General features: G+C 38.5%; 1 long non-coding RNA gene across 1 annotated transcript in view; it reads right to left on the bottom strand.

Moving 5' to 3' along the window:
- Positions 1–1,309: 1,309 nt before the first annotated feature.
- Positions 1,310–13,533, bottom strand: part of LOC129398409 (uncharacterized) — a 38,349-nt gene continuing 26,125 nt past the window's right edge. Inside the window, exon 3 of the long non-coding RNA XR_008626197.1 lies at positions 1,310–1,516. This is a non-coding gene — a long non-coding RNA (uncharacterized LOC129398409). The remainder of the gene's footprint in view (positions 1,517–13,533) is intronic.

The following is a 13,533-nucleotide window of genomic DNA, read 5'->3' as shown; positions in this document are numbered from 1 at the left end:
AAAAGGATCAGCTTCCAAGGAAGGCAAGAGACAGAGAGAGTGCTAGCAAGATGGAAGTCACAATCTTTTATAACCTGATCTTTCAGAACATCTCAACACTTTCGCTATATTCTATTTGTTCAATCAAATTGCTTGGTCCAGCCTATACTCAGGTGGAGAGGATTACTGCACAAGGGTGGAAACGCTGGGAGACTGCCTACCATACCTTATAATAATTTCCCGTGGACTCTTGATTAGAGTCTTTCAAATGTTAACCAACAACCCTCTACTTTAGGTACAGAAACAAATTAATACAAGTATTTATCACCTTGAAGTCTATGTTGAAATATTTTAAAGTCAATTACAGACAGAATAATAGTACTGCTACTCTATTTGCCCAAGACACCAAACTATATTTTTTAAAATTTCTATTAAAAATAATTTTATTTCTCAGTAGAGTTTCCTTTGATCCCTGATCTTTACATTTATCTTGCCAGTTTTACAGGCCTTATTTCCATGTATGGCTTATAGAGAGGCAGAACAGGTTAAGCTAAAAAAAAATAAATAAATAGGCCCAAGACTTGAAAAGTTGAGTTTTTTCTGATTACAGAATGTTTAAATCCACAATAAGAGGCAATACAAAGTCACCAGGTAGTTACTGAGATTGCCAAAATTGTAGCTGGAGAAGACAGTTGACATTGAGGTCATTTTTTCTAAGAAAATAGCCCTCAAATTTTTGTCTATCTTGAGTAGAGGAGGAAAAAAAGAACAACAGGATTACTTATACTGAAAATAATGTACTCCCTCTTTGGTATTGGAAACCATAAACAGTATATTTTGACAAGAAATAAAATATACTTATTCAGGATGTAATCTTTAAAACCTGACATAAAATTGACAATTTCTGCTGTGTGACCTGGGTAATGCAATAAAATCATCTTTGTGTACATGAGCTCTCAAACAAATCTCCTATGAGCCTGCATTGTAAAGGGTGGCAGAGAAGAAGATAATGGACTCTCACCCCTGCACTAGATTGGGTTTCTTGGAAACATAGGACGTATGACTTGGATAGAAAATTATTCTTGGGGTACACAAACCACAGAAGGCTTTTTGATGGAACACAACTTTCAAAAATTAAAAGATTCCAATCTTGCTAAGTTTCAATTGGATTCATGTCCTTATAAAAGTCATTTTTATTTAACTTGGTAATTGCAAGGTCAAATCAAAAGTGAGCAGAGTGCAAACTTCTAAATCATGTCATTAAGCAGCCAAATTTATAAAATTTCCCATTATTAAGAAAAGGTATAGCCACTCAATGTTATTGGTAAAATCATTTTATTCTAAAAACAGCAACAACAATAGCAAACTTGTAAAATGGCTAAAATGAAAAACAAAACAATTCATTTCCATCAACTCATTGTAGGAGAACAATACTGCCACATAAACAGCAATAAGACGAAGACTTCTATTTCTTTTGGTGTAATTGAAAGCATCTTGATAAATGTCAGCTTGTCTACTGAATAAAATCCATGTCAACCTGTCACATAAAAATACAACATTTTTTTTTCATAATCTCATGAAGTCAAGGCATTCCCTGGGCTTCAAGCTTGTTCCAGTGAGAAACAATAAGATCTTTATGCAGCTATTCACTTTGAGGTATAAATAACCAGAACCCCAGATAAGAAAATTATATTTACAGCCTAACTTTATTATTTTAAAATTGTTGTTTTTCTCCTTAGCAGATCAGCTGACTGTGGATTGCTGGAAATCCCTGCACATTTTATCATGCCTCAGTCAGCAATATATTCTTGGCTTCAGAAACATTGATGTTGAAAACCGAACATCTGGTCTTCCCTTTCTACCCCCCCTTCTACCATTTCTCCCCCAAATAATCAGCATTTCCTCCTTTGCTTCCCTGGCTTGAGTAGCTTTAAAACTTGAATTTGGTGTATATTACATTATATTTATTTGGTTTTGAGCCACTTTGATACTACTTCCAGTTCTGTAAAGTTCTTAGCAGTGCCATTTCTGTTGTTCCTTTTTAGAAACCACTTAAAAGAAAGATTAAATGTTACTCTGATGGGTTGGATTAATTGGTCACTAGTAAAAGGAATTATATCGCTGCCCAAGGTGAGAATCCTATTTCTTTCCTCTCACCTATTATGGATATTTTTAAAACAGACCTAAATGGAAATCTTCCCATAATGACATTCTAGACCTGAAGCTTCTTATTTTTCTAGACCTGGAACTGAATGCAAAATGCAATGTGTATGTGGTATGCATGTTTTCTTTTACTTGACTTTAATAAGTTTCTCAAAATGATCTATAAGCCTTATATTTTAAGAACCACATTTCTAAGCCAAGAAGATTCATCACTTACTTTATATAAACCCCCAAATTTCCTCCTTGAACCACTGCTAATTTTCACACAGTGTGAGGGATACTGCTGAATATAAACTTGTCGGGTAGAATATAGAGAAAAGGCAAATCCAGAGTGATCCAACAGCATTCCCAAATGCATCCAAAATACTGGAGTGCAGGACGCAATCAGGATTATTTGAATTCCATTTGGATCCCCATAATTCCATTCTTTTTAAAAACAGGTCATTCTTTTCTTTATTATAATGAAGCATTCTTTAATATTTCTTGCCTCTCTGGTTGAAGATGCTTTTGAAAAGCAGGACTTTAGTTGTATATTTTTTCTGGATTCCCTAGCAATATATTTTGATGCAATCATTGAAAAATATCATGCTCTCTCTGGGGTCTTCGCAGTCAATGGTAACTAAACATTTGATTGAGAAGTGTACTTTCTGTGGACTTTTTTAGGGTCACTGCGATGTGAACAGAACCCAGTAGAATTCACTTCTGCTGTTTCATTTTAAAATAGGGTTGAGAATGGAAATAATGCCTTTCTAAGTGGAACTGAACTTCAACTTTGAAGAGATGCTATAGATTTCTGAGGGAGCAAGAGCTTGTGTCTGGAACCCAGCATCTCCATGTGGTTAACAGCTTCTAAAATTTATCTCATGTGTTTAAGGTTTTTTGTATAAATTTAAGGGACTTCACATTTCTAACCAGTGTGTTAACACTTAGATTAAGACCACACTTACACACCCTTTTCTTACTTAAGAGCAATTAAATGGTGTACTAACAAGAAGAAAGTTACTTTATTTACAGTGTTGATGGAAAAATATTGGCAATGTGATAACTATTACTATAAAAATATGATTTTTTAATACTTCTAAACTAACCTTTGAAAAAGGCTGTGTCTTTTTTCTTTTTTTCAAGGCAAGGTTCTTGGAACCACTTGGTGAGTCTATATCGAATATTTTACTTTCTTTTTTCTGTGAGACAGCAAAAAGTTCATCCAAATAGAACCATGCTTCTACCACATAAATCACTCAGAAAATCTGGTAACTTTCCATGTGATTCAGTTAAATCCTTTAAATCCCACAGGAGAATTTACTTGCTTTTGGCATATTTCACCATATTAGGAGGAAAACCAGTCTCCAGGGACGTGGTGGTTAACGTGAATGGGCCAAAGGCAGATGTCCTAAACTCAGTTTTGTTAGCTTAGGCATTTTCAGATGGTGTTTCTCTTGGTCAAAGTTCCTCGAGAAGTTTCTTTTCTGTGTCCTCCATCCCCGCTTAGGTCCCCCACAATGTCTTTAAAAGGACAGACCCTTTCCTTTTATAATTAAATATAAGATTTAAATGTAGAGGGCCGTTAACATGTTAAACTAAACCCAGCCTTACCTAACACCAGGATGGGTGGGTTTGAGCGCACAGCAAGAGATGCAGGGAGAGTAGAAGAGAGCAAGACACTCGCTGAGAAGTGGAGGGGCTGAAGGAAGCAAACCAAGTCTTCTCCCACTTCTCAATTTTGCGCAAGGCTGGCCCACATGTTAGTGGATTCTCTGAGCTGAGATAGAAATCCACCTTCTGGAGGCGGTTGCTATTATATGGGTTGTGCAAACTCTAAACAACTTTAAGCCAGAAGACTTTTGCATCCTGCATATTTTTAAGTTTTATTACATAAATATGAATGCACAATGCCCAGGAAAGAGGTGTTCTGTGTCCTAAGAAGAGTCACTGTTTGTTCATAGATGCTCAGGTCATGACTCACATGCTTTTTAAGAGACTTTTCTTTCAAGTGAATGTAAATGGGGTGGAGGAAGGGAGAGAGGGAGACAAAATCAGGGACAGAATGCCATCCACTATAAATTATATTGATGTCACAATGAAAAGAAATAGCTCCTCTGCAAGACTTCACATATTCAAGTCAATAAATGGCTAAGTGTTGTAAATATTTCCCAGTTCCATGGGTTTGAGAGTAAGTTTTAAAAATCATATTGGGGCTCTCTGCTAAAGATAGTAGAAGTCCAGCCTCTCCCAGAGTCAGACTGGTCATTGGTCATCTCCACTCCTAGAAGAGTTTCAAACATCTGTACTTTCAGACTGGAGGAAATAAGGTAAGGAAGGAAACAAAAAGGAATGTTTTCAATGTGTGGCCTCTTACTCTACCCTCTTGAACAATCTCAGTAGATCCTGGTGAGACCCCCCTTCCCTTTCTTTTCGAGAATTTCTTCGATAGAAAATTTAGCATAGCAGAGCTATAGAATTTGGAGAATTTCTACATATATGCTTGATCTCTTTTGAAACTCAATAGACCTGCTAGCAGGGTAAAGAAGAAAAGTATTGCATTCAGTCTAACCCAAGGGGGACTTGGATCACCTAACCCAGATTCCCCAGGGCTCATGCTGAGGCTCATTCTTCCTTAATTCAAAACATGGGCTGTGTCTTGACGTCTGAATGCGAAGGCTCAAGTTAGATAATAAGGTGCCATTTGTCCAGGGAGAGAGACAAAGCAAAACAGAAGAATGTGAATAGATACCAAGGCATGCCAAAGAGTTTCCCATGCTTGTCGCCTGAGTGTAGTTAGGTGAAATACTTAAAGCCTGCCTCTGTGGCCTGAGCTCAGGCAGCCAAAGTGGGAGAAAATTGCTCCTTCAAAAGTTAGTGCTTAAATTAACTGCCCCCATCTCCACCACAGCCCCAGGTGTTGTAAAAACTGGATTAATCTAAGGTCTTTTTAACCCCCTACTTTGCATACATATTTAAATTCTGGGGCTCTAAGCCAAAATTCCCCAGTGGACCACCTTATCCTTTGTTAATTGAAAAAATAAACAGTTCTGTGGTAGTGGAGAGGGGTGTTTTCACAGAAATGTCTTTGATGCTAAGGCTGCTTTAGGGATACATTTCCTGTGCCTTCCATGAAGTTTAGCACAAGACAAACTCAAGGACCTCAAAAAACAAAGGGGCAACCAATAGTCAGGACCCAAAGTGTTTTCTATAAAGGCAATTGACAGGTGGTTACACTTACCCTGACTCAGGTTAAATCCAGGAATGGTGAGGGGTTTGGGGAATAACAGCCTATGCATTCAACACTGCCCAGAAGTCAGAGCTCAGCACAGTGTGGGTGTGACCAACACATGCACACCAGGCTACTGCTTCTCCTCTCTTGAAGTGGTGACAGCTTATGAAATTCTAGCTGCTACTGCTGATTCAGCGGAAGGAGTCCATGGAATGTTATTGCCAACCACTATTTCTCCATTAACTTATCTATACCCACCATGGGTCATGGGAAAGAAAAGTTTATCAATATTGCATTTGTTTTTACTTGGTGTGAGAGGTGGAGGGAAGCTGGCATGTGCCTATAACACACAGTTATATTAGATTGACAGGATTTAAATAAGCGTGAAGACCTAGCGGAGTGTTACTTTCCCCTATGCAAAGGATTTTTTGCAAAGGGGTGAAGAACATACATTCTCAAGGTATCTGCTGGACCCCTATTGACTTCTGTAGGGATGGCACTGTGTCTGAGAGGCCAAAGAAAAGACCTACAGCCAGCGAACGAAATACAGGCTTTATTGAAGACTTACCTATCGGGTGGTCCAGGGACAGCGGATTAGGCAGGAAGACCCACTATCGTTTGTAAAAAGTATGCAGTGTATATAGCATCTTGGCTTAGCAACCTCCACCTAGCAACCTCCATTTAACCCAAAACGAAGGGCCTTCCCCTCCCCGGATGGCCTGTATTTCAAGGAACGGGCCAGCAGTTCAGATATTCTTCGTAAAGAAGGAGTGAATCTCCAGGTTGGCCACTCCCGTATTCCTTAGCTTGAAACTGAAACAAAATTCTTCCTAGATCATACGGCCATTCTCTGGGTTTGCTTAAGTTATTGCTGTCAGGTGCATCTGCCATACACACGGTAGAAAGGGACACTTTAATGTGTGGTAAAATAAGAAGCATAGTTTTGTAGACCCTGCAACTGGATGGACTAACCTGTTAACAGGCCTACACCAGTAATCTGAGAGCACACAGTCCAGTGTGCTAGCTAAAAGCACCTGTGCTGAAGTCAGGCTGCCTTGGGTTCAAATCCTGACTTCTGCCACTTAGGTGAGTGACAGTCTTCAGAGTCTCTAAGAAGCAGACCCCAAGGCAAAGATTCAAGTGATCCATCAACAAAGAACTCCCCAGAGAAAGTGGTAAATGAGAAGCCCACTACAGAAGGAGAAGTAAAGAGGTGTGATTTTGGTTGAAGGCCAGTCACAACCTGATTCTCAGGGAGCTCAGGAGTGTAAATTGCAGCCCAGAATTCATCCAGAGGCAAAGAAGCTGATCTTTGGTTCACCAATTGGTCATCAGCTAGTAGGTGGAGGTTCAGTAATCAACTCCTGGATGCTTGGGTACAGGTGAGGCAGCTATGGCAGCCCACAGGCAAGCCTTTGAAGAATTTTCCAGCCATAAGCCCTTGGCAGCAAGGCACACGGAACTGGGGAATGGGTGCAGAGCACTGGTGATCATGACCACATGGGCACTTGACAGGGGTGCCAAGGGTGTTCACTGTAGTGAGTATGGACACACTTCCTAATTTCTCTGGGTCTAAGTTTCCTTCTATAGAAAATGGGGATAGGGTCGGGCATGGTGGCCACCTCTGTAATCCCAGCACTTTGGGAGGCTGAGGCGGGTGGATCACCTCAGGTCAGGAGTTTGAGACCAGCCTGGCCATCATAGTGAAACCCCGTCTCTACTAAAAATACAAAAATTAGCCAGATGTGGTGGCACGCCCCTGTAGTCCCAGCTACTCAGGAGGCTGAGGCGGGAGAATCGCTTGAACCCGGGAGGCAGAGGTTGCAGTGAGCCGAGATCATGCCACTGCACTCCAGCCTGGGTGACAGAGTGAGACTCCATCTCAAAAAAAAAAAAAAAAAAAAATTACTAAGGACTCCAAAGAGCTTAGTTTATGTGGGGTATAGCTATCAATATTTTCCATATTAGAAATTGAAACTGAGAAAAATTTTAAATATTAATTACTTAACTGTAAAGTAATAATTACATGTTAAAGTAAATTACACATTTTATGAAAAATAGCTATATTTTCCAAAACAGAAAAAAATGAGAGAATAGTGGCATTGTTTTACATGTTTTCAAATTTCTTTAATATCTGGCTCAGTAAAGATAGCAGGATTCTCCTCTCTGCTTCTGTGTTCCTTACTTTGCAATATGTTGTTTTGGTTGAAGTATAGAAAGAAAATCCAGCTTCACATAGTTATATAGTTGGAAAAGCAGGAATATGTTCCAATTTTTTCAAATAATTTTAGGTATTTTTCTTTCACTATACTCCAAAACTCTACACATGTTAGTTTTAATAAAGGTGAGTTGCAGAATAGAATTTGAAACCAGGTAATTGAACATTTTATACTCAATTACATTAAACCCATTGCCTATCTTACATGTTGAGTGTATTATTTTATCCACACATGATTTATAACCTAATATATTGGAAAATATTACACTGAATTACGCAAATCTTCCCAATGTTGACACGTTTCATTTACAGTATTTTAAAATACCATTTATAAATAATGCCACTGATCCTATCAGAAAACTCTTTAAATATTGAGAAACTTTCAGGCTCAAAGTAAAAGATAAAAGTTTTCCAAATTCAATTTTCAGTTGAAAGCTCAGATTTGCACTGTTCTAATTACTGTTGAGACTGAGAAGCCATCCCTGACCCTCCCAGGCTGGGTCAGGGACCCTCCTGGAACAGTATCCCTTCCTGGCCTCTGGTGCAACACTTGCCACATTCTATTGAGATTATCTGCTTTGGTCACTGTGTCTCTCACTAGACCATGAGCTCCTTCCAAGCAGAATTATGTCTTCTATCTCCTTGTCCTTAGTACCTCACACATAAACATTACTCAGTGAGGGAACGATTGAATAAATCCCTGGGAGTGATGAATGCAGTGACTACAGGAATCTGTCTCACATTCCCAGACAGGAGATTTTGTTATCATGTAAATCCTATGCATGACTGAAAATGTAAGCCGAGCTGAAGTTGCCTTACAAACATAGATGTCACACGGGTGATGCAAAAACACACACCAAAGAAATAAAGGTCTGTCTTCCTCTGGGGCAAGGGCCCAGAATAAAAAGGCCAAATGGAAGCAGGGACAAAAGACAGACCCTGTGAAGTGGGCAGCAGAGTGGGTGGGTCATACGCGGGGCGTGGAACCATTTGTGGGGGAAGGGAATAGAAGGAGGTTTGAAAGGAAACAGAAAATAAGGAATGGGAAGCACAAGTCCAGCCAGAAGAAAAGAAGAAAATAGGAGGCAACAAGACTAAAGGATGGCAGAAAAGTTGAGGAAGAAAAGAATAACCAGAGCCCAGCCCTCGCTCAGCAGCCACAGACAGAATAAGAAAGGGGCAGAGACAGTAAGGAGAGGTGGATGTGAGCACAGCAGATGGACGGCAAAGAGAATACTTTGAGATATTTTCCATGTAGAATTTGTCTACCCCCTAAATTCCTCACAGTCCCACCCCACCTCCTGGCCCCAAATTAATGTTTATTTGTGCAATGAAATTGTGTCTCTGCATTTGTCTACACTGGAAAGAAGGCCTTCTCTTATCCAGATATTTTTCTACTCACTTTGAAGAAGCCCTGAGCGACCTTTTCTGTAGGACCACATTTACAACCATCTACATTCGGTCTATAATGATTTCGTGTATTTGTCCTCTGTGTCCAGGACCCAGTGGTTGTACTGGAGAATTTTATCCCTAAGCCCTGCCTGACAATACAACAAAACTGACATCAAGGACGAGTGAAGAAACAATGAACCAGACAGTCTATAACCAGCATGGAACACTATTGTGTGAGTCAACGTCTTCTGATGAACATCTGTTCCATAGCATCGTAATAGTCATGGCATGAGAATAAGTTAGGGACACTCAGGGTTAAAGAAAATTCAACAGGCTTCTTTATTGTAGGGATTCTCAAAGGTAATCTTCACTTTGGGAAGACAGCACACTGTATCTCCCCAGTTTATTTACAAACAAGGCCTTTTTTTGCTGAGCAAATATCTCTCAGGATAAGCCCCTGAAGACCACAGTTTGGAAACATTAGTATAAACTCTAATGGCAGAGAGAGGGTCTGTGAGGCCTCAGAAGCTCCTGGACAGGTTGGAAAGCCACAGACTTAAAAATAATTTCTAACAAGTGTTAAGATACTTCTGTTCCCTTGGGGTCCCTTCTGCAAATTTCCAATAATCCATTAACCTAGAGTCAGTTTTTCAGGTTAGGTTATTACCACCATAGACAGACCAAGGCAGAGATGAAGTCCAAGGCTAGAAAATATCAGAGGGAGTTCTTCCCCATGTCAGGTGTGCCCTCTCCCAGGTGCCTGCATGGCCGACTCTCTTTCCTCCCTCAAATCTCCTCAAACATCATCTCTTCATCTGGTCCTTCTCTGATTGCCCAGTCTAGAATTACAGACCCATTCCCCTGTGCTCCTTCTCTCTGCTGCATTTTTTTCTATCCTCCTTCTCAACATCTAACATACTATTTAATTTAGTTATTTATTTTGTTTCATTACTGTCTGCTTCTACCAGAATGCAGGCTCCAAAAGGGCAGGAATTTTCATCTCTCTTGCTTACAACCGAATCTCCAGCATCTGAAGCAATGTCTGGGCAACATCAGCCACTCCATAAATCTTTGTTGAGTGAATGAATAAATGAGTACGAGAAAGAAGGAATGCTGGGTTTTTAGTTGAGGTTATGGAGCATGTTTCACATTTCTTTGTCGCATCCCTCCATCCTCCAGCCTCTGAGCCTCTGGGTCTCAGCAGGCTAAGCAGTCAGGGAGATCACATTCTGATCTTGTGACACTGCCCCAACTCCAGCCCTCTGAAGCCCTGGGTGTTTGGTATCCTGGAGGTGAAACAGCAGCAGCCTTTGCGTTTCCAAGGCTGTGTCACTCAGCGACATCACACAGCCACCCACAACAGGCCAGCTTGCGAAATTGTTAAGGAGCCTGAGGATATTATTTTCATTTCCACACAAACATAAATGATCAGATATAAGCGTGGAGCTGCTGCTCTGGAAAATAACCATCAACCATCAAGGGAATGTGGCATAGTTTCCTTAATATTCCTCCAAATACTCCATATTTAGGGTATGTGCTAATTTCTCTCTCTTATAAGTAACTCTTTTTTTTTTGGACGGAGGCTCACTGCCCAGGCGAGTGCAGTGGCATGATCTCGACTCACTGCAACCTCCACCTCCCGGGTTCAAGCGATTCTCCTGCCTCAGCCTCCCAAGTGGCTGGGATTACAGGCACCTGCCACAATGCCCAATCAACATTTTAGGATATAACTCTTTTATATTTAGTTAATGTATTTGTGGAACATATTTAAAAACATAAGTACTGAATCAAAATTTATGGACCCTTTTAAGTCTTTTAATACATACTTCTAAATTTCTTCCTAAAAGAATTAACAGTGAAGGAGAACACATCATTTTCATGCAATGGATATTTTAACTTCATGTAGAAGAATACCAACGTTTTAGGCAGGAATTTACATTCTCCTTTGAGAATGTGAAGCCCTTATCTTATTCACTTTTTAATCGCTACAGCCTCGTGCATAACTGATGCTCAGTAACTATTTGTTGAATAAATGAAACAACACCGATGAATTTTTATTGAGTTTTTTGATCAATTTCTATACAAGGCAATTTTTTAAATTCCAAACTTTTTCTTATTATTTTTATTTTTACCAATATTGTCTTCATCAAAGTCAATTCTTTGACCTTAAATTGCATGACCAATTTTTGATTAATCATTAAAGATTTTTTTCTCTGTATTAAGCATTGCAAATTAAAGCCATTGTCTACTACAGATTTTATTCTGTGATTATTTATTTCCATCAAGTTCAATTTCCTGAGATCAATTATTCAGATTTACCTTTTAAAAGATGTTTGTTTTTATTCTTCCATCGATTTTAGTCAAAACGAATGTTACCATGTGTAGTTTAACTATGAGCAATTTTATTTTATTTTGAGTATTTCTTACCTAAGTTATTCAATTTTGGTGAATTTTTGTCATTTTTAATCTTACAAACAAGAAGTGACTTTTTAGGCAGTTAATCATATAACACTGAATCTTTAGTAATATATAGTATGAATTGAATAACAGTTTTTATTTTATTAAACTGTCACAAAATTGTGATTCCTCTCAGATACTGGAAGGTTGTTCTTTTATGAAAGTACCCTATCACTCTCAAAATCTTCTTTCAACTTTTATGAATTCTGAAAGGTGCTATGGTAAAGTCAACACATCCTTGGGTAAAAATGGTACGAGTGCAAACATTGGGGTCAAAATGTTCTGCTTTGGATTAGAAAAGGCTCAATGCAAGATGTTAAATTTCAGTTAGGCATGGAAGAATAATTAAGATTTGCTGCCAGAAGGAAGGAGTACAGATGGTTTTCATGCAGCTACTTTGCTCCATAACTTTGACTCCACCATTTGACCAGGTGGTAGTCAGATCCCACCCTTCTAGCCCATTTTGACTCATGTTTATATATTTTTCATCCAAATTTTGCCAACACTGACAAATCATCTTCTCATAAAATCTTTCTTGGATGAAATGTATTTTCTGAATCGAATGCTATTAAATCATTTTACTTCTTTTAAATTATATACCACACATTTAAACTTTTTAAAATAGTTTTTCCATTTTCATTTTTGTTCTGAAGTTTTATCAGATTATTTTCCTTGTAAATTTTAAGATGTTATGCAACACTTTTTTATTATTTATAAAGAAAAAAGGTTTAATTGACTCACAGTTCCGCATGATTGGGGAGGCCTCAAGAAACTTACAATCATGGTGGAAGGCACCTCTTCACAGGGCATCAGGAGAGAGAATGAGAGCCAGCAGAGGAAATGCCAGATGCTTATAAAACCGTCAGGTCTCGTGAGACTCACTCATTATCAAGAGAATAGCATGAGGGAAACAGCCCCCATGACTCAATTACCACCGCCTAGTCCCACCCTTGGACACTTAAGGATTATGGAGATTATAATTCAAGGTGAGATTTGGGTGGGGACACAGAGCCAAACCATACATTTTTAACTGAGCTACTTTTTTGTGCTGGGCAGTGTTCTAGATACTGGGATATAGGAATAAATAAGACAGATACAGATTCCTGCACTCATGCAATTTAATATTGAATCATGAATCAGGGCTTTGTTGTTGTCTAGAAATAATTTTAGCATAATAATCTCTTCCTATGTGGATTTTCCTCTTGAGGCCACTATTTCTAACAAGTTCAATGTTTTTGCTCCAATTTTACTGATTTAGTTTTGGTTAAGAAGACTTGATTCTTCTATCAGTTTTTTTGTTTATTCGTCTGTATCTTAGTTGTGGACAGTTTTTTTTTCATGTTGATTATTTCTAACAAGTCTATTTTTTTCCTGAGCCAATTTTTGCCATATCCAATATGAACAACATGATATGATCTTTTAGATGATTTTCATTTATAACAGATTGTATTCATTTATAACCGATTGTATGTATGTATAACATGCATTGTATGTATGCATGTTGCATTGTATGTATGTACAATTTATAACAGATTGTATGTATGTATAACAGATTATATTCATTTATATGCAGATTGTAGCCATTGTCAATTTTATTTTGTGTTGATAATTTCTGAAAAGCCAAAATTTTCTCAAGCTACTCAGTAAAAAAGCCCTTTGGGTTAAATTTGCAGTGTCAAAACTTCAGAGTATATATATTTTTAAATCCTTATCAAAATAGTCTGATTTTGTGAATTGTGATTCTAGACTTCTTATTTTGAAAGAATGGAATGAGAAAACATGAAGAGTCATGGATGTTTACAGTGGCACTTCTTAGATTTTAATGTGCACATGAATAATGTGGGCTCTTGATAAAATGCAAATCCCGATTCAGTGAGTCTGGGTAGGGCCTGAGACTCGGCATTTCCAACAACTCACCAGGTGATATCGATACTACCAATCCACAGGCTGAATAGCAAGAGGCTAGAGTGTGTTGCTTTGTGGTTCAGCAGGCCTGGGTTCTAGCCCCTTGCTGGCTGTCTAATCTTGAAAAAGTTACTTAACCTCTGAATCTGGTTTTTTTTCATTTGTAAAATGAAATGGTAATAATATTATCTATCTAAGAGATGTGTTG

Source organism: Pan paniscus, chromosome 6 (genome assembly GCF_029289425.2).
Source record: "Pan paniscus chromosome 6, NHGRI_mPanPan1-v2.0_pri, whole genome shotgun sequence".
In the NCBI taxonomy this organism is placed as follows: Eukaryota; Metazoa; Chordata; class Mammalia; order Primates; family Hominidae; genus Pan; species Pan paniscus.
This window is presented reverse-complemented; position numbering and strand designations above follow the sequence as displayed.